Here is a 21,611-nt window from a genome sequence, read left to right on the forward strand (position 1 = left end):
AATTAGATTTAAACGAGTTCATACATCAACTTAATTACAGCTTGCATAGACCCTGGTATGCACAGTCATTATGCACATTTTCTCCATAACAGCTCAGCAATCAAACTCAAAGATATGAAAAAGCCATCGAGACATTCTACCACATTATCCAGAGATAGACTGTTCCCTGAAAGAGGTAATGATGCTGTCCAAAATGCATGAGGACGACCTGACCTGGCGGCAGGTTCTGGATAAGCTTGTTGAGCAGGCCTCAAATGCAGCAGGTGGAGCCACCCTTGACGAGATGCTTGCTACAATGCTTAGCAGACCAGTGTACCATTACCTCTCTGTCGATGACAGCAGGACAATGCAACAGTGGGATTTTAACGCGATAGCGTTAAGGAGCTCGTGCCGCAGAAAAGCCGGTGTCGTCGGCGTCGGTGTCGGTGTCGGCGTCGGCGTCCGCGGCGTTGGCCGTGAGCGAGAAATCACGGAAGGCACTTCATTAATAAAAAGCAACTTCCAAGATGGGCTGGGTGGGAATCGAACCAGGGTCTCCGGAGTGTGAGACGGAGACGTTACCACTGAGCCACGAGTTCGATGCTTCAAAGCGGTACAAAAGCGCCTCTAGTGAACGCGGTGTTGCCTTAGAAACGAGCTGTTTCAAGGCGTGCGTCGCTTGCTCAGGCGCACATTTCGTTGTCGCGCCGAACGCTGCGTTGCTCGACGCTCACCGCGTCCGATGCGGGGCGCGTAGTCGCTGCGCCGTAGCCCATTGTCTTACACCCCTTGGCGGGTCGACGGGAACGCTGTCGCGTTCCACTCTTGAAGGCGAAGCTTAAGCGTCCTCCAATTTTTGTTTCAGATCTACAGCCTAAAGAGGCGCCTGAATATACCACCAAAGTGATCTTTAAAGAAAAATTCACAAGGCTTGCTTTGCTCACAAAAGAGCAAGCAAACTGCACAAGGTAACTTCAATTTTATTTAATTCGTTTCACGCATTTCATTAATATCCAATAATACAGACTCTGGAACTTTTCGCAATGTACAGGTGGCATGAGGAACGAAGAGTGCGAATTAGCAGTACAAAGGCTCACACCATTCTAACAAAGAAAAATGATGAAGGAATAACGAGTGCAGCCCAGCAGCTACTAAGGCACAGCACTTACAGAAGTGCTGCAATGCATTATGGTAAGGTTACTAAGCACAAAAATGCTGCACTGCATGCACATGTTTTTTACAGAACTTGGACAATAACAAAATTTATAACAAAATAGAAGCAAATCTTATTGCACATGTACTGCAGTTGTGAGCTTAACTGGTGCAGTTGGTGCATGTTGAATGGAATCAAACAGTGCAATAGATGGGCAGAAAAATAAAGACTAGAAATAAACTGCTCTGCCTGCCTTCGTCACCATTCCGTTTGACATGCACATGTGCACATCTAAATAAATTTTTCTGCCGGAATCAAAACTGAGGCCACAGCTAGGTGCAATCTGGAGCGAAAACTTGGTGTACGCATAGTTCAGGTGACATTCTTGTTGAGTTTCGATCATTTATTACTTCATCATTGAGTAAGTGCATATATTGAAAATATATGCTAGCTATAATATTACTTGCATTAACTTAAACACATTGTCTCCTCTAGATGGGTCTCATTGTTCTGCCAGAACAACCATGGCTATGCTGCAGCCCCGACGGACTTGCATATCTCGGTGGTGAAACTGTTTTCATTGAGATTAGGTGCACATACAAATACAGAAATGGACCCTTTCTCAATTACGAGCAAAGGACCTGTGAGCTGCCTTACCTTACATTTATTAACAACATTGTTGAGCTAAGGAAGACACACAATTATTACACATAAATTGAGGTTCAGCTGTACGTTCTAAACCTTCAGCGGGCCCTTCTGTATGTCTACAGCCCAAACCAGAGCATTATTGTGAATGTACAGAGAGATGAATTATTCTTGTGGAAGCTGATTCCTAAGATGGAGTACTCTTATTTTAAATTTCTAATTCCAGCATTGTTTTAAACTATGGTTTAGTCATGGCACTGCGCCTTGCTCCATTTTAACTTTCTGCATTTGTGCCTTGAGTTATGCAAGATTTTTGTATATTAAATTCTCAATGTTGTCTTCTTGCTATATGTGAACTTTTTGCTTCTTTTCTACTCTCTCTGCTAGCTATCATTGTTCGGCTAAACATTAGGTACTGTGCACGTTAAAGAACTCCAGATGGTGCAAATTTCCATCTGCTGCTATGGCATGTAAAACGCCAGAATTGTTTTTGTCGCACCAATATCATGGGCATGCATTACTTGCAGTGTTTTGTGTCTCTAACAGAGAGACCAATGTGATAATACAACATTTTTTATGTAGCACTCTAATGTCTGTTGCATGCTTACTATTTGAGCAGCAACAACAGTGCATCATCACTATGCTATGAAAGGGCAGTATACGGCCCCAACAACCAAATGCCAATCAATCATAATCGTCCAAGCAACCCTACGTTGTGTGTACATTCAGAACATTCAATTAACTAACCAAAATACAATACTCCTGCACCCTTACCATTGCTACATATCATCATTTCACACCAATACCACGCCAACTGCAATAATAGCACCAATACTAGTGATGCTATCAACACGAGCAACAACAGTTTAAATGACAACATCTTTGCAGTCACACCTGCAACTAGTAAAGCACTACTCAGAACTACAAGAAATACTACAGCTTTTAATAGGTGTGCTGCTAGTTAACAAAATGAATTCGTTTGCAACAAAAAGCTTCCATGCTTAGTGCTTCTAGTCACCTGCACGGGTAACATAAACACTGCGATGTAAAAATGAGTACAAATAGAAACACCAGCAGTTTTTATGTTCTTGTTACTACATTGCAAAAGAAAGTTACACAAATCAACGAATAGCTGTGCACAGGTTCGCCGCTACACTACTGTCATGTGTTCTTAAACACATATAGCCTCTTGTATTAGCATTCAAATGCAGCCTGTATGAAACTGTAAATAAAGTTTGTTGTGCAACAACAAAAACAATAAAACTATCCTTTTCTTTTGAAGTCACTGGTCCATGGTACTATGCTCACCCATGTTACCTATCCATTTCGTAAAGAAAACATGTATGATATTCAACACAAAACAGACTGACTCAAACAGAATGGAATGCCTGTTACACTAACCGAGCCTACAGTAAGAGAGCCAAAACACTAAAATGTGCTAAAATGATTGTCGGGTTCTTCTGTCAGACAAATATAACTACAAGAATTTCTAAAGCCCTTTTTGAACAGTATGTTGTCAGATCTGTTATGTGAACATGAGTGACACTCAAAATAAGAAAGAAAAGGGTATGCCACAGTAGAGGAATTGCCAGTTGGCATAATAGGACAGAAACACACATTTAAAAGCGCTGGTTTCTAATGTTAAAACAAACATTAAACGATGCTGTTGCATGAGCTTACTTCAAAACCAAGCTGAATGTTCTTGGTTGAATGCAGTTAGAAGCAAGGAAGGTGAATACAAAGGTAAGCTTAAAATAAAGTGGTTTGCACAATGAAGTATTAGAAGCAGTTTTCCAGAACAAATACAGCATGTAAAACACAGCAGTCTGCAGAACAAAAAACTACATGCACTCTTGCTTCTTGATTATAGGGGGCTCCATGTTCACAAGGACAGCACACACAGCAGCTATTTTCTTCATGTGGGGTACTAAAGTCAGGGGCACTGTGTTGCTTAGAATACGATATGTCTTCAGCCTCCGAATTACCCTCTCCACATGTATGCGAACTGATGCAATTTGATACGTCATGTCCATGTCTTCCTAAGACATTTGCCCTCCATATTGCTACAGAACAGCCGCCACAGTGTGGCTGCACTGAGGAGGACGAAGACGTGTGTGCCGGTTTGATAGAGCGTCGCCATTTTGGCTCCGTGAGCTTACCTGTAAATAAATTGCAAATGGTATTAACGCGATAGCGTTAAGGAGCTCGTGTCGCAGAAACGCCGGTGTCGTCGGCGTCGGTGTCGGTGTCGGCGTCGGCGTCCGCGGCGTTGGCCGTGAGCGATAATTCACGGCAGGCACTTCATAAATAAAGAGCAACTTCCAAGATGGGCTGGGTGGGAATCGAACCAGGGTCTCCGGAGTGTGAGACGGAGACGTTACCACTGAGCCACGAGTTCGATGCTTCAAAGCGGTACAAAAGCGCCTCTAGTGAACGCGGTGTTGCCTTAGAAACGAGCTGTTTCTAAGGCTCAGGCGTGCGTCGCTTGCTCAGGCGCACATTTAGTTGTCGCGCCGAACGCTGCGTTGCTCGACGCTCACCGCGTCCGATGCGGGGCGCGTAGTCGCTGCGCCGTAGCCCATTGTCTTCCACCCCTTGGCGGGTCGACGGGAACGCTGTCGCGTTCCACTCTTGAAGGCGAAGCTTAAGCGTCCTCCAATTTTTTCGGCTTCAGCTTCACGTAACATTAATTTGGTGGAGGTGGACGTTCCCCGTACCCGTCATGGAGCTTCGCAGCGGTCCCAACGGCGACAATGCAACTTCGGCTCCTGCTGGCGGCACTTCATCTACGCAAACGTCTCCGCCTGCAGCCCCGACCTACGTCGCCGTTTCCCCACCTCGGGATACTGGTGTTTTCAACGGAGTCGGCAGTCCTGATGTTGACGACTGGCTCCGCTTATACGAACGTGTCAGCACCAGTTACAGGTGGGATCCGACTATTATGCTTGCCAACGTACTTTTCTACCTCGACGGAGCTCCATTGGCATGGTTCCACACTCACGAAGAGGAGATCTCGAGCTGGGATCTCTTAAAAGATAAGCTACGCGACCTTTTTGGCAATCCGTTTAGTCGACAAGTCAACGCCAAGAAAGCGCTTGCCACACGTGTATAGATGTCGAGCGAGTCCTACGTGCCGTACATTCTCGGCGTGTTGGCCCTTTGTGCCAAGGCTGACCCGAACATGACTGAGGACGATAAGGTTAATCACGTCCTCAAAGGCATTGCTGACGACGCCTTCAATTTACTGGTGTTTACGAACGTCACCAGGATCGATACCATCCTCAAGGAGTGCCGCCGTCTCGAGCATGCTAAAAGCCGCAGGGTATCCCAGCACATCATGCGACTTCCCAACAGAGCTGCTACATCATCCTGTGATGACCTCTTCCACCAGCCGTCGCGATGTGACAACTTGACCCGCATCATTCGTCGTGAGGTCGAAGCGACACAACCGGCGGCCCCTTCATTCCCGTTACCTGATCATTCTCCGGTGACAATCTCCTTGATCCAGGCCGTCGTCCGTCAAGAGTTGTCCAACGTCGGCGTGCAATCCATTCGTTCCGTACGCTCCGAACCTTTGTCTCCACGCACGTCCCCACCGCGCTCTTCTTACTCCTCTTATGGACAGCACAACCCCTCCGAATGGCGAACCGTGAACGACAAGCCGATCTGTTTTAACTGCCGACGCATTGGAGATGTCGCTCACCACTGCCGCAGCCGCTGGACTTCTCCGACGCGCTATTATCCTGATTACCCCCCTCGCCCCTCTAGCGCATCCTTTTCCTTCGCCCCTTCTATGCCCGCTCCATCATCTGACCCTGCGACATCTTCGACACGACCCCGCTACTCCCGCTCGCCTTCTCCCTCGCGCCGCCAATCTCGCTCGCCCCCGTCACGCCGTGCTCCTTCTCCGACCTACTCGCCGCACCCCCGACCGGAAAACTAGACAGTGCATCTTCTGGAGATGAAGCTGCATTGACGACATTGGCACGAAATCCTCGCTTCACCTTACCCACGAAGAAGAATCTTTTGGACGTTCTCGTTCTCGACAGTGTTCCTGTGTGCGCGTTGATTGACACCGGGGTGCATGTGTCCATTATGAGTGCTGCTCTTCGCCATCGGCTCAAGGAAGTTCTGACGCCTGCCCCGAACCGAGTTGTACAAGTCGCCGACGGAGGGACTGTCGCTATTGTTGGCATGTGTTCTGCCCGACTCACCATCGCTGAGAGACACACCGTCGTTCTCTTCAACGTCATTGAGCATTGCCCTCACGAACTCATTCTCGGTCTGGATTTTCTTGCCCATCATTCTGCCCTCATTGACTGTTCGGCCGGCTCACTTCGCCTTGACTTGCCTCTTCTTGCCGACCCTGTGGACCCGCCTCCAAGCCGTCTGAGCTGCATAGGTTTATTCACCTACCACGTCACTCTGTGACACACGTCGACTTGTTGTCCTCACCAGCTGTACCTAACGGCAATTACGGGGCCGCACCAATTCCGGCCGTTATGCTTATACATGGTGTTACCGTGCCGCACACTGTGCTGAAAATCACTGGCAACCGCACCTGCCTTCCACTTGTCAATTTCGCGCTAACCGCGCAAGTTCTGCCTCAGGGCATCTCCTTCGCTATAATTCGCGCTTTGCAGGAAGATGCGGTCGAGCCATTCACAGTGGAAGATCGTTACAGCTCAGCCCATACCGTGACGTCATCGCACGGTACCGACGTCACCATTAAGAACATGGCCTCCTCTGACCTTACACCTGCTCAAGCTGAAGCTCTTTGGCGCGTTCTTTAAGGCTATTGCGACATTTTTGACTTTGACAATAGACCCTTAGGTCAAACGTCCGTCGTGACCCATCGCATAAATACTGGCGATGCGAACCCTATTCACCGACGTCCATACCGTCTTTCTGCGTCGGAACGAGCTGTTATCCAACAGGGAGTCACAAAGATGCTTGCAAAAGACCTTATCGAGCCTTCCTGTAGTCCCTGGGTATCTACCGACGTACTTGTCAAAAGGAAGGATGGAACGTGGTGCTCCTGTGTAGATTATCGCCACCTGAACAAAATCACAAAAAAGGACGTGAACCCTTTGCCACGTATTGACGACGCTCTAGGCTGCCTGTACGGTGCCACCTATTTTTCTTCTATCGACTTACGGTCCGCCTACTGGCAGATATCCGTCGATAAAATGGACCGAGAGGAGACTGCATTTGTTACCCCTGAGGGCCTTTATCAGTTCAAGGTGATGCCTTTCGGTCTCTGTAACGCGCCCTCCACCTTCGAACGAATGATGGACTCTTTGCTTCAGTGGTTCAAGTGGTCCACCTGTTTGTGCTATCTGGACGACGTCATCGTTTATTCGCCCACATTCGACACGCATCTTGACCGCCTTTCAGCGATTCTTGACGTGTTCCGCCGCGCCGGTCTCCAGTTGAACTCGTCAAAATGTCATTTCGCTCGCCGCCAAATCGCCGTCCTTGGACACCTCGTAGACGCCAGAGGCGTGCGACCCGATCCTGACAAAATTCGCCCCGTTACGAATTTTCCTGTTCCGAAGTCTACCAAGGACGTTCGTAGTTTCGTAGGGCTGTACTCTTATTTCCGACGCTTTGTGAAGGATTTTGCGACCATCGCACGTCCCCTTACCGACCTCTTGAAGAAAGACGCCCCTTTTTCTTGGGGTCCTGACCATGCCGCATCTTTCTCGCAGCTGACTACTCTCCTTACCACGCCTCCAATTTTGACCCACTTTGAGCCGTCTGCCTCAACGGAAGTTCGAACTGATTCCAGTGGTCACGGCATAGGAGCAGTGTTAGCACAGCGCCAGCGTGGACATGATCGCGTTATAGCCTATGCCAGCCGACTTCTATCGCCCGCCGAGCGCAATTATTCAATCACAGAGCGAGAGTGCCTCGCTCTTGTGTGGGTGGCTGCGAAATTTCGTCCATACTTGTACGGACGCCCCTTCTGTGTCATCACTGATCACCACGCTCTCTGCTGGCTATCCTCGTTCAAGGACTCCACGGGACGACTCGCTCGCTGGGTGTTACGCCTGCAAGAATATGCCTTCTCCGTGGTATATAAGACGGGACGCTTGCACCTGGATGCCGATTGTTTGTCTCGCTACCCCGTCGACAAATTAGCTGAAGCGGACGCCATCGCTTGCGTTTTCTCTGTGTCCCAGTTGCTTCAAATCGGCCATGAGCAACGGCGCGACCCTTCATTACGCACCTTCATCGACCGTCTGGATTCAACTCCTGGCTATGCCTCTCTCCGAATGTTTCTCCTTAAGGAGGGGGCATTATACAGCCTCAATTTTGATCCACACGGCCTTGATCTGCTGCTCGTCATTCCATCGCACCTGCGTTCGACTGTCGTCCAGCAACTTCACGATGCTCCCTTGGCTGGACACTTGGGCGTCTCGCGCACATACGACCGTGTACGCCGTCGATTCTTTTGGCCGGGTCTCGCTCGCTCCGTGCGGCGCTACGTTGCCGCTTGTGAGCCCTGTCAGCGCCGAAAGAAGCCCTCCACACCTCCAACTGGATGTCGCCAGCCGATCGACATCCCGAACCCTTTTTCCGCGTTGGTCTAGACCTTCTTGGACCATTTCCTCTCTCGGGCTCCGCAAATAAATGGGTCGCCGTCGCTACCGATTATGCTACGTGGTACGCAATCACCAGAGCCCTCCCGACAAGTTGCGCTACTGATGTTGCTGACTTTCTGCTCTATGACATCATTTTAGTGCACGGTGCTCCGCGCCAATTACTCACTGACCGTCGCCGCAGCTTTCTGTCGGCAGTCGTCGAGGACATCCTCCGCTCCTGCTCGACAAAGCACAAGTTCAGCACGTTCTACCACCCCCAGACCAACGGCCTCACGGAGCGCCTCAACCGGTCCAACACCGACGTGCTTTCCAAGTACGTTGCGACCGACCACCACGACTGGGATCTTCACTTACCATATGTGACGTTCGCGTATCGATCGCGTCACGACACCGCCGGCTATTCGCCATTCTATCTCCTATATGGCCGAGAACACGTGTTGCCCTTGGATACTTTGCTGCCCTCGGCCACACGTTCCGCCACTGAATACGCCCGCGAGGCGATCGCACACGCCGACCACGTGCGCCAGCTCGCCCGCTCCCGTCTCGAGGCCTCACAGGAGCATCAGAGATGCCTCTATGATTGCCACCATCGTGACGTGCAGTTTTCTCCGGGTTCTCTGGTGCTTCTCTGGTCACCCGTTCGCCGTGTGGGCCTTTCCGAAAAGCTGCTGTCGCGCTACACTGGCCCTTACCGTGTGGTACAAGTGACCGATGTCACGTATGAAATCATCCCCGCCGATCTCTCAGCGTCATCATCAGCTGCAAGTGACATCATTCACGTGGCAAGACTAAAACCATACCACACACCTTGCACCGCGGATGTGTAGATTAAGCACCGGGACGGTGCTTCTACAGCCGGGGGTGATGCTACGGAACAGCCGCCACAGTGTGGCTGCACTGAGGAGGACGAAGACGACGTGTGTGCCGGTTTGATAGAGCGCCGTCATTTTGGCTCCGTGAGCTTACCTGTAAATAAATTGTAAATAGTATTCGGCTTCAGCTTCACGTAACAATATGTATTGAACGGTGGCATCACCAGTACCGCTCCCTTTCCCTCAACTTCTGTCCTAATTCTTGGGAAGCCCTTGTCACTTAGCACTAGATCTCCAGGCTTTAGACGCTCTAAATATCCAGAGTCTTGTGTAATAATAGAGTCTGTGAGCCGCCCACCATGCATTTTAGACATAAATGCTATCATTCCATTAGGAATTGTACCTACCAGAAACTTGAGTGTGTAAGTCCCCTTATAATTAGAAAACATTACATGTTGCTGTTTCACTTTAGAGGGCATTTCTGTTCGAATATCAGTGCAGTCTATTATAGATGTACAATTAGGATAATGTTCTTTAAATGGGAGGGGCAAAGAGAGTTTTATAACATCTCGTGAAGGCACAAACACCCAGTCTTCCAAGACAACACTAAGGCGGTCAAGTTTTCTCCTGAACACATTTGATGCAGTTGTGGTGCTCACACTAAATATTGCAGCAAGTGCACTTAATGTCACACCAAGCCGAAGTTTAGCCAAAAACAAACAATGTTCGTCCTCACGTGTCACATCAGTGCTTTTGTACCTCGAATGAGGGAGACGGTTCAGCAGGAGACTAAACACAGGCAGTGTAACGCTGCACAGGTCACGCAGAGCTTCCTCACTGTCCTTCACCGAGTTGAAGTCCTCAAAGCTGCATCTTCTTTTCCAGTTATAGTCTGTGCCAGTCATCTAAACAAATTGGAGGAAATGGTCACTATAATGCACTGAAAAAATATACGCATGGGTCAGTAATAAACTCCTAGGAAGCTCACGGAGCCACTGCTTATTTTTGCTATCGTGATTGCATGAGTATTCAATATTTCTTTCTGGCACATGTGTTTTTTTAATAAAACTGCATATTGTATACTGACATAATTTATTATTCATTTCTTTAGTATAACTGGCTTAATGAAATAGTGGTAAATATGCCATATTTATCATCTTATGTATTATACTTAATGAGAAACATTTTTCTGGTCCCAACTACCTAGTAAAGGGCTCAATGAGCCAGTCATGCTGTCCATAACAGCTTTAGCTAATAAACTTCTCCAGAATTTGTTCTTTCTGAGAAAATAAAAAAACGGTTTGGTTTAGACGCAAGAAAGCTTTCAGTAGATGACTGACGGGCACCAATATTTTTACCTCAGCATGTCTAAAACTCTTGCTCGAACAATGTGTTGATGTTCCCTGACTGTTCTTTTCTAGTTCTTAAATTCAACATCTTGGTGCAGGCTAGTTGGTTCATCCTAAATTTAAGCTAATAAGGTGAAACTGAAACAAGGACACAGACAAAATTATTAGTATTTTTCTTGTAGTGTGTAGCTTTTTGTTTTTGTTTCATTCATGCCGTTTCAGCATAGATTCCACTATCTAGCTCTCAGTTTGGGTTTCATTTACATAGTACTCTCCTCACAAAAACTGAAAATGTATTTGGCAAGTTCTGTACAATCACAAACCTTGTCACTTCGTTGAGCATGCGGGATTAGCGTTGATGCTTCAGTCCCATTGATTGCCGAGAGCAGGAGGTTCAGCTTGCCTGAAGCAGAACATTCTGTTCGGCATCCCTGAAATAGTTGCCACAGAACAGCACAGGCTTCAATGAATAATTGCCACAGCTTGCTACATGGAAATATATTGAAGGCACTTACAAAATAGTAATGACAGGACAAGAACTAGCACAGAGTTGCTGGACAGAGGAGTGCACCTAAAGCCATTCTTGCTACCGTTCCTAAAATTAAATATTTCTGTATGATAAAATAATGCTGGCCTGTTTATGAATAAAAACGTGTAATTACAACATCAGCCACTCTGGTAGCAGGAATTTCTGTTGTCATGCTACTCGATGACTGGAGATCCATTGGGTTGCTTGTTGACAGTTCTGTCAGTTCAGAAAGGCACGTTGTGGAGTCTCTTTCACATGTGTCTTGCTGCTGCTCAAGAGCTGTGTCACTGAAGTCCAAAAGCGCATGTCCCAGTGGTGCTGACTGCTGAGACGACTGCTGCGATTGTCATTGGTCTGTTAGACGCCGCTCCCATCTGCATCGCATAGAAATGACAAGAGCCTATTTGTTATGGGAATTAAATTACTTCCAATAAAATGTTTGCAAAGGTAATGTTCGCAAGGGTAATGTGTGCATATAATATTCTACAAGAATGCTACCACTAAAAGTCATGATACTCGCGCATTGCCAGTCATACCTTTTCGCCCTCTCTCGATCTGGTGCTTTCTTTCTGTACACAGGTGGAAAGATGGTAGGGATGTAAGATGGATGTTCTCTTAGGTCACTCTTGCAGTTGCCAACGAAATGGGTGCTGCAAATTTGTGTGCTTTTGGATGGCTCCCAGGGAGTGTCATCAGCACTGCGAGCAGAGAAAGAACACATGTATTAACACAAATAAGCATGGAACTATACTAAAGAGAAAGAGCATCTTCCCATCTTCAGCAACGTGGCCTAGCCTATAGCTCAATATACCCTCTCAAACTTAGGTTCAGGCAAATCACAGATTAAGATGTTTTTGGCAAACTGTACATGCCTTTAATACATGGTGATTCTGAGATGCTAGTGCCTGTAACTTGTGCTGCCTAGTTCTTGTCCAAATAACGTCACTGCATGGCACGAAGAGAACTGCATTATAAAGCTAACGCAGTAATGTGGGAGGTTGGGCGAGTTGGAGATTAATCATCATACCGTGCTGGTGAAGCGCACTGACCAGTACAAAGAGGAGAGACACAAGCACAGAGACTGCCTTATATTCATGTGTGTGTCTGCCTTGTCCTGGTCAGTGCGCTGCTTCACCAGAACACTAAAGCAGTTTCCTTCCCGGAGTGCACGAAATCCTAGAACACAACAGCCGAAACACACATCTACTCAAAATTAACCATTTAAGTACTACATAGGCGCATGTTGCATTATATCATGCTGCAATAAATATTTAGTGTGTATCATGCCTTATTCAATGCACATGTTGGAGTCATTGCAACTCATCGCATTAATCAGCAAGGTGCCTTTTCACTGCTAATGAGAATTGGCTCGTACAGACTGCTCCGCGAAATGAACCCAGACCACGTTAACAAGCGATTTCCTTAGGACCAAGAGTACGAGCGCAAGCATTAGAGATACATGCCTCACCAAAGCAATCTAGTGCCTCGTCGGGCGAACAGCTAAAGTAAGCTAGCAGCGATGGCCGGTTACTAGAGGAAACGACAATTTTTGGCAGGAAGAGTGAATCAGCAAGACTGTGCAAGGTGGTAATTACCTTAGCAAGCTTGAATATTGTGAACTTAGAAAGCATGGCCAAACAACAAACATAACGCGCAGGTCTCGAGCGGCTGCTTTCCGATCTGCCGCTTACCGACGCACGCGACGACTGCGGCTTGCATTAAACGCGGTCTGCTATCACACAAAAGTAGGGCGCGTCCCCTTCCGTTACCTGCACAAGCAGTAAATTAAGTTGCAGCGTTTGGAAAAGGGAAATAATTATCTGAAGCTTGTTCATGCCGATTGCGAGTGAAGGCACAGTACAATCAAATAAATTCGGGGCTTTTAACTGCCAAAACCATGCAAAACCACGACATCATTATGAGGCGCGCTGTAATCGGGAGTCTCAGGAATAATTATTACCTCCGGGAATTCTTTAACGTGCGCAAAAATCAAAGCACACGGTAACAAGGGCGTTCTTGCACTTCGCCCCTATCGAAATGCAGCCGCCGTGGCCGGGAATCGCGCTCGCGTCGTCGAGCTCAGCGGCGCAACACGCATGCATTTACCGCTAACAAGCGGCGGATGTCAACACAATTCAACAACGCCGCACGACTAAACAAACGGTTGCGCGCTAAAAACAGGCATATCAATATTCCGTTTTCATGGAGCGGCCGCGATATTGCACGCGAATTCGAAAGTATGGTACTTACTTGACTCGGCGCACTGCAGTTATCCATGCTTGTCGTCTGTCCTTCTCGTACCACTTCCCCGGAAATCTGCAGAATTTCACGGGCGGCGTTCGACCTTTCGTGTTTTCGAAGCTGTTGTGGCAATCAACAACGCAGCAGTATTGTGTGCCACCTTTCCTGGCTGATGAGGTCGCACTCGCCACAACGCGCACGAGCCAGCACGAGCGCTCCCGCCGAACATATCACGGGCGCGCGCTCCCGCAGCGACGACCTTCGAAACTTCCATCGGTCCGCTAGGGGAGTATTCAGCGCTGGTGCCGCGCGGGCAAACTTTAGGTTGCCTCGTCTATAGCGCAAAGCCGGAACTGGATGTACATCGCTCAAATACTACCGATTGTTGCGCGGAACAAGCAAATGATTCAATTTTTATACGTGCAAGGATAGGAACGTATTGCAAGACCTCCGGAAATATTTTATGCTACTTTTTATATTAAAATAGATCAACGTAACTTACTAAATCACGCGTCACGCGTGATTGCAGCCCTCATACCGGCAACACCGGGGAGTCGTCGCTCAAAATCGTCGCTCGCACGGAGTACGACTTGTAGGCGACGAGCGAACGCGACAGCCATCTCCATCGCGTCGCTTGTAGCTGCCGCGCGCAAGATCGCTTATATGGGGTTTATACTTTTTTCAGCATAAAACACGGATTCCTCATGCGTTTTCAGTAAGTTCAAGATAACGCGCCCTATTGACCTCTTGCAGCATGCAGCTGAATGCCTGCGGCAAAGTTTCTAACTAGCACTGGTGCTGCACGTAACTTCAGTGGTCGCAGATTCCCCATGGGCGAGACACCGTCAAGCGCGCGGCTTATTCATAACAAAAGCATGCTGCCAGCAAAATGACGCCTTCTGCTATGCGATTCCTTATTTCAACAGCGTTCCGTACACAGTAGACTGCCCAACTGAATAAATTCAAAGATACAAAACGCGCGCTAATCACGCTCCGCATAGGCTCGGAATCACGGGCTGGTGAACAAACCATTTTAAGCGTCCTCTCGCCTGGCGTCTTATTGAACATACCATAGTTCTGGCAGCGTTTGCGATGTTCAAAGCTCTTACGGATAACGGCAAAGTGATAAAATCACATGCAGTTATCGCGACTACTGGCTTTTTCGATTGACATCGAGAGACAGCGCGTATGCCTAGTCCTTTGTCAATCGCGTCGGCTAAGCGCAGCGACCACTTCCTGGCGATAGCATGACTTATACGGAGAATGTGCACCTAAATTAGAATTCACTTACCGTGGAGGACTTGTTATATCCAAGGCATTACGAACGACTGTCGTGTTTTCGTGGCGACGCGAGATGGCTGACACACGATCTCTCTTGGACTGCCTTCGTTGCTGCTCGCTGGACGGATCACCTTTCTCCTGTGCTGCGTTGTTCCGCGATCTTGAGCACGCGCGCGCGGTGGAGCAACGCCGAGTGAAAAAGTAGAGCGCTCGCTACGCGTTCCTTTGAACTGCGGCGGCTTGTTCTCTTAGAAGCAAAACGATGTGTTCTTTGCTCAGCGTGCATGTGTAATACATTGCCATGTTCGGGGCCAGTCACCTACAGTTGAAGCAGAAGATTACGCTACGTTTTCTTCTCTAGTGCCTCAAGAGTAGAACGGGCATCCTACTCTCTCTGTAAAAGGGAGAGGGAAAAGCACATTTCACCCTCTCCTTGGTGACAGAGTGAACAATGCATTTCACTCTACTCGACATTTTGCGAGAGTAAAACAACGCTTTGAAGAGTAAATCAGCCGCTTCTCTCCTGCGATACCCTTCCTAGTTTTTAGAGTGTAATACCACACGTGGGAGTAAAGGTTCGAAGCCGGTTGCTGCTGGCTGTTTTTGTCGCTGCTTAGCCTGACAATTGTCCGCCAGTTGGCATACTGCGAAATACCAATGAATTTAGTTACTGTTCTTGTTTGTTTCTATCTGCGCCAAATTTCCCGTGTAAAAGATGCCTAGTTCTATGGTTTTTATAAAATGCCAAAATGCTGCCAAACACCTTGCTCGTTGAGATATAGCGTATTTTAGGAAATAAATGCAGATAACGGGTTTTGAAAGATGGTTCTTGAAATTATGGGTTTTAACCTGCCAAAACCACTTTCTGATTATGAGGCACGCGGTTTCCTTTTTAAGGTGAACATTGTGAAGATATTACTAAGAAATATTTTTACCTCCACAGCTATGTTTGGGAATGGGATGCGATGTCTGTGCTGCTTGAATCGTACAAAAAAATATTTAGCGTTCAGTGTGCCCAGTTGCAGTACAATAAAGTGCACATAATCCCGCTGCGATTGGTTAGTGGTTATCGTGTTGAGCTGTTAAGCAAGAGATCGCGGAATCAAATCCCGGTAATGGCGGCTGCATTTCGAAGGGGGCTAAAGGGGAAAACACCCGTGTACTTAAATTTAGGTGCACGATAAAAAACCCCAGCTGGTCTAACTCTCTGTAGGACTCCACTATGGCATGCCTAAGAATCAGGTCGTTGTTTTAGCATTTAAAACCCTATAGTTTAATTTTTTTATCTCGCAAAAAAATTGAAAAGTTCACAGCATTCGCAAGTAGTATTCGTACAAAGGGATATAGTTCAATCTACTTGACATAGTCCCTTTGCATTATATCAAAGCCGCATTGTTGCGTGTCTTGACTTGTGTGTAAATGAACGCTGTCGGAATCATTAGAAAAGTTTTGTCGCTTCATACGGATGTTTAGCTCTAGACCTAAAATTTCAAAGCGAAATGCAGCGCGCGGGTCTTATGATGTGAACTACATGCATATAGTTTCATGGAATTTCGGACGTAATAAGGGTCTCCATAGATATTTGCTGCGACGAACGCAGACGAGTATTGAAAATAGTGCGAAGAGAGACAGCGGCATGTTAATGTGCCCTGTCGAGTAAAAACAGGGAGCCATCTCAACCGCAGGTCCTTTTTCAGTTATGCCCCCTAAGTTGTGTGAGAAGGCTTTGTCCTCGGTTACAATGACCGCAGCTGCAAGACGAATCTGTTGTTCAGTTCTTGACTTCCTCTGCTGCTGAGGCAGGTCACAGTACCTTGAGGAGGAGGAGGAGAAGAAACATTTATTGAATAAAGAAAGGTCAAGCAGGTGTATTTCTGCTTGTGCAGGAGGCGCCCGTAGTCCAGGGCTCCTGCGGCTCTTGCTGTCTGCCGGGCCCGCCGCAGCAGTTGCTGCTGGTTACGAGGGTCCGAACTAGTCAGCACGGCCTCCCACTGCTCGGGTGTGGGGTTGGGTATTTGCGGGGCCGCCTTCACGTTGGGGCACGCCCATGTGGTGCGATATAGGGAGGCGTAATCATTACAAAGGGGACATTTGTATGAATATAGTCTAGGGTGGATTGCGTGTAGTCTGCTTAAATATGGGTATGTATTGGTTTGTAGTTGTCTCCACGTTACGGCGTCTTCACGTGAGAGGGTCTTGTGTGGAGGTGGGTATTGTCGTCTGTTCAACCTGTGGTGTTGTAGTATGGCATTGTGTTGTAAAAGTACGGGCTCCATGGATGCGTCCGTATCCCTCTCTTGTGGCGTCCGGGAGGCATGAGCTCGGGCTACAGCGTGCGCACGCTGATTTCCACGGAGGGACTCGTGTCCTGGAGTCCACGCTATTTCAACGTCCGGGAATCGGGACCCTTGTTTGAGGAGTCGTTGGGCGATTGAAAATATTCGACCTCTCGCGTAGCTACGGCAAGCTGCCTGGGAGTCGGTAATAATTGGGATATACTCGTTGGTCAGACTAGAGGAGATGGCTAAGGCGATGGCTGTCTCCTCCGCTACGAGGGCGCTCGCAGTGCGGACCGTCATCGAGACCACCTCTTGTAGGTTGTAGTCGACAACGCTGGCCGTCATGGCTGCGTTTTGGGGGTACTGCGCGGCATCTGTGTATAGTGTGGTGGGGAGACTGCCATATTTTGTCTGTAGAGCTTTTGCGCGAGCTTAGCGACGATCGGCATGATGCTCCGGGTACATGCTTCTGGGGATAATGGCTACCTCTACGTGCTCCCGGAAGTATGGGGCCAGGTGGAATGCTTGTTCGTGGCCTTTGCCGTGTGTGGGGTAGCCTAGGCGCACTAGGAATGTTCTTCCTGTTGGTGTGAGGGCTAGTCGTTCGCGTTGGCTTGTGAGGTGGGCGTCTATAATTTCTCTTATAGTATTATGGACTTCTAGCGCTTCAAGCTTGAGTGTCGCTGTTCCCGGGGGTAGGCCGAGCGCTTGCTTGTAGGCTTTCCGAAGAAGTACGTCTAATTGATCTATCTCCTTGGTAGTGAGGGGCAAGTACGGGACAGCGTAGGCAATGCGGCTGATTATCAGGGCCTGGACGAGCTGTATTATGATTGTAGGCTTGATTGTTTCTATTGCTTGTAGGCTTTCCGAAGAAGTACGTCTAATTGATCTATCTCCTTGGGAGTGAGGGACAAGTACGGGGCAGCGCAGGCAATGCGGCTGATTATCAGGGCCTGGACGAGCTGTATTATGTCGTCTTCTTTCAGGCCGTATTGTTTGGTGGTGACACGGCTGACCATTCGCATGATCTGGAAGGTGCTCTGCTTGAGACTTTGGATGGTGTATGCGCCTCCGCCGTCCTATTGCATGTGGAGTCCGAGATTGCGGACGCGGTTTACTGTGGGTATTTCTTTGTCGTCGAGGGTGAGTATGATGTTTGGTAGTTCATTGAGTTTTCTTCGTGATTTCTGTCGAACGACTAATAGTTCTGACTTCTCGGGGGAGCACCAGAGACCACTTGTTTTTGCATATTGCTGGAAGACGTCGGTCGCTTGTTGAAGGGCGTCTTGTTTCTCTCCTTCGGAACCAGCGGTGTTCCAGATAGTGATGTCATCGGCGTGTATTGCATGCCTGATTCCTGGTATTTCGTTAAGTTTGTCAGGTAATTTCATCATAACAATGTTGAAAAGGGTGGGTGATAGAACAGCACCTTGTGGGGTTCCTGTGTTGCGGTTAGGTAACGTCGGGGTTCTGAGTGAGCCACTGCCAATTGTGGCCGTGCGGTTGCTTAGAAAGGCGCGTATATAATTGTAAGTATTACGACTACAGTTCGTGAGGCTTAGGTTTGTAAGGATGGTATGGTGAGTCACATTGTCGAAAGCGCCTTTGAGATCGAGTGCTAAAATTGCTCCGGTGTTGTGCGGTGAGGTGTGTTCAAGCACTTGTTCCTTCATCTGAAGAAGGATGTCGTGGGTAGAAAGGTGGGGCCGGAATGCGAACATTGTTTCGGGAAAGAGGTCGCTGGATTCTAGGTGAGGTTGAAGGCGGTTCAGAATGACATGTTCCAGAAGCTTGCCTAGGCATGAAGTCAGTGAGATTGGTCTGATATTTTCGAAGCTGGAGAGTTTGCCTGGCTTCGGAATGAGTATGATGGCCGCGTGCTTCCAGTCTGCTTGTAGTGTACCCGCTCCCAGTGATGATTAAAGAGGTCAGTAGGAGATTGAATGGTGCCATCATCCAGATTGCGCAGGAGCTTGTTATTTATTTTGTGCTTGCCTGGGGTCGTGTTTTGTGTGAGTGCGTGGAGTGCTTCTTGCACCTCAGGGATAGTGATCGGCTTGTCGAGGTCGTATATTTCGCTCCCGCTGTAGGTTGGAGGTTGTCCTTGTGCGGGTTCGAAATCGCCTATGTACCGCGCCCGCAATTCCTCCAGGATTTCGTCATCAGAACCCGGATGGTTGTCGAAGATACGTTGGATTGTTTGCTGGCTAATTGCCTTGCTTTGTGTGGGGTCAAGAAGATGGCGTAGCAGCGACCATGTTTTGGCCGTGCTAAGATTACCCTGCAACTTGTTGCATAATTGTCGCCAGGTGCGACGGGTGAGCTCCCCAGCATAAAATTCCGCGGTTGCCATGAGTTTCGCTTTACGTAGTTTCAATTTACGATTATGTTTTTGGCGCTTCCATCTCCTAACATGGCCTCGACGTGCTTGCCAGTGGTGAAGAAGGTGCGGGTCTACGGCCAGTATGTCTGTGGTGAGTGTGATCTGTTTTGAATGTCTGGCTACGTCTTGTTGGAGCTCTCGTACCCCCTGCTCGAGATCCGTAATACCCGTTGAGGAGTCTTCCGCTCGCTCTTTGCGAAAAGCTGTCCAATCTGTGAGTGTTGTCTTTTTTATCGGATGGCGTGCATGCGTAACGTTCCATGTGGTGGCAAGTATGCAGTGGTCACTGCCCAGAGTTTCCTCCGTGTTCTACCAGGCAACTTGCTGTATCCCTTTAGTGAGGGTGAGGTCAGGGCATGTATCTCGGGAGACGCTGTTTCCTAGACGTGTGGGGTATGCGGGGTCTGTGAGGATGGTGAGACGCTGCTGCTGTATCGTGCACTGGAGTGCAGTACCTTTTGATGTGGCTGTCGTGTAGCCCCATGCCTGGTGAGCAGCGTTGAAGTTGCCTACAATCAGCAGACTATTATTTTTGGCTATGCCAATCGCTTTAGTGATCAAGTAGTCGAACTTGGGCTGCTTCTGCTTGGGTGTGCTGTATATATTCAGTATGAAAAAGCTCTTTCGGTCTCGTTAGAGCGGCAGGATCGCAATTAGGTTATGATCAACGTCACTGCCGTCTATTTTGTGTTGTGTGGTTGTGAGCGTTTTAGCTGTAAGCGTGGCCACGCGGCTTTCAGGCGTGGTGGTATGTGTGTTGTAGCCAGTTTGAGTTGGGTGTGTGCCTGTTTCCTGGAGTGCGATTACGCTTGGGGTCGTTTTGGAGTTACTTATGTACTGTCCCAGTGATCCTTGCTTGCGTTTGTAGCTGCGGAAATTCCGTTGCCAGATTATGAGTGGGTTTTCGTTCCTGTGGTTGGTTTTGCTATTCGTCCTGGCTGACGGGTGGATCGGCAGGGTGTCCCTGCTCTACTTCCTGTTGTACTAGTGTTCTAACTTTCTTGCGTCGCTGATCTTTTGCGAGCAGTGTTTCTTCAATAACGCTTGCCAGTTGCTGGGTGCTTTGTTGCATTGCTAGAAGCTGCCGTTGCAGTACATCAACTTTGTCCTCGACTTGTGCGATTTCTGTCGGTTTTGCTGATTCCGCGAGAATCATGGGTTCAGAATGTTCCGGAGAAGATGGCATTGAGGGTGCGGTTATTGGTGTGGAATGCTGAGTGGCAGTACCAGTCGCGTATAGTTCTGCAATCTGTGTGTGAAGTTTGTTGTTTTCTTCATGAAGGTGCTTGTTTTCTTTTCTGATGGCCTTTAGCTCAGCTAGAATTTGCAGTTCAACATCAGAATTGTGTATGGGTGAAGAATTGTGTTGGGTGGGTGCTGTGTGTAGACGTGATGAGAGGGTGTTGTCTTGGTGGACTGTGTGAGAGGGGAAAAGCCGTGCTGACCAGCTCACCGCTTGTGATCCCGGTACAGCAGGTCCGCTGAGGTTCCGGGTCACTTCTTCTTGGTTCCGCGAGCAGGATACGAGACCTGGAGCGGGAACGCTTCCGTTACTCGTCTGTACGTGACCGAGACTTCGACCGTGAGTAGTCCCGGTGGCTGGTCCTTTGGGATGTCGAGGATGCCTTCTTAAGTCGATCAGGGCACTCCTTGGAAGCCGTAGGATGAGGCCCCTGGCATAAGGCGCACCGGGGATGACAGGGGTGGTCCTGAGTGGGGTTCCATGTACCAGACTGGGGGCATATGTTTGCTTCTGGAGTTGGGCATACATCGGTCCGGTGGCCGACTTGGTGGCAGATGCGGCAAAATGCGTGGTTGGTCGGTATGGTTTGCATCGTACTTCACCGCTGTATTATCAGACGTAGAAGGGCACAGCCTTACCAGTGAATGTGATCCCTGCCGCAGCGGTTTGTTCGAGCATACGGGCATGTAAGATTTCTCGGCCAGGTGCATAGAGCCCGTTAAGGAGGACTTCTGTGGGAGTTCCTGTGGGGATGCCGTGAATGACCCCTTTGACGGAGCTGTCGGGTGCCGCCACGTATGCCGTGACTGCAAATTCTCGACCGCCCAGGTGAATTGTAGTGATTTGACGGATGCTCATAGCTAGTTCTTCGTTTGGTGTGCTAGCAATAGCGATGTTTTGTACTGGGTCAATTCTGACAGTAAGGGTCCGTACTTGCTCCGTAGTGGGTTGCTGACATGCCAGCTTGATGCCTTCAGCAACCTGTGGCGTGGTCCAGGTGGCAAGGTTGAGTCCGTCTCGGGGACAGATGATTACCTTGAGGTTGTTTCGAGGCAGCGGTGGGAGTCGGGGTTGTCGGGGAACCGATGGGTGTCGGGGTTGGAGGGGTG

At 48.6% G+C, this 21,611-nt stretch overlaps 1 pseudogene; it reads right to left on the minus strand.

The window, feature by feature from the left end:
- Nucleotides 1-3,570: 3,570 nt before the first annotated feature.
- LOC142583751 (uncharacterized) lies at nucleotides 3,571-21,030 on the minus strand (annotated as a pseudogene).
- Between the last annotated feature and the right edge of the window lie 581 nt (nucleotides 21,031-21,611).

This window comes from Dermacentor variabilis, chromosome 5 (assembly GCF_050947875.1).
Source record: "Dermacentor variabilis isolate Ectoservices chromosome 5, ASM5094787v1, whole genome shotgun sequence".
In the NCBI taxonomy this organism is placed as follows: Eukaryota; Metazoa; Arthropoda; class Arachnida; order Ixodida; family Ixodidae; genus Dermacentor; species Dermacentor variabilis.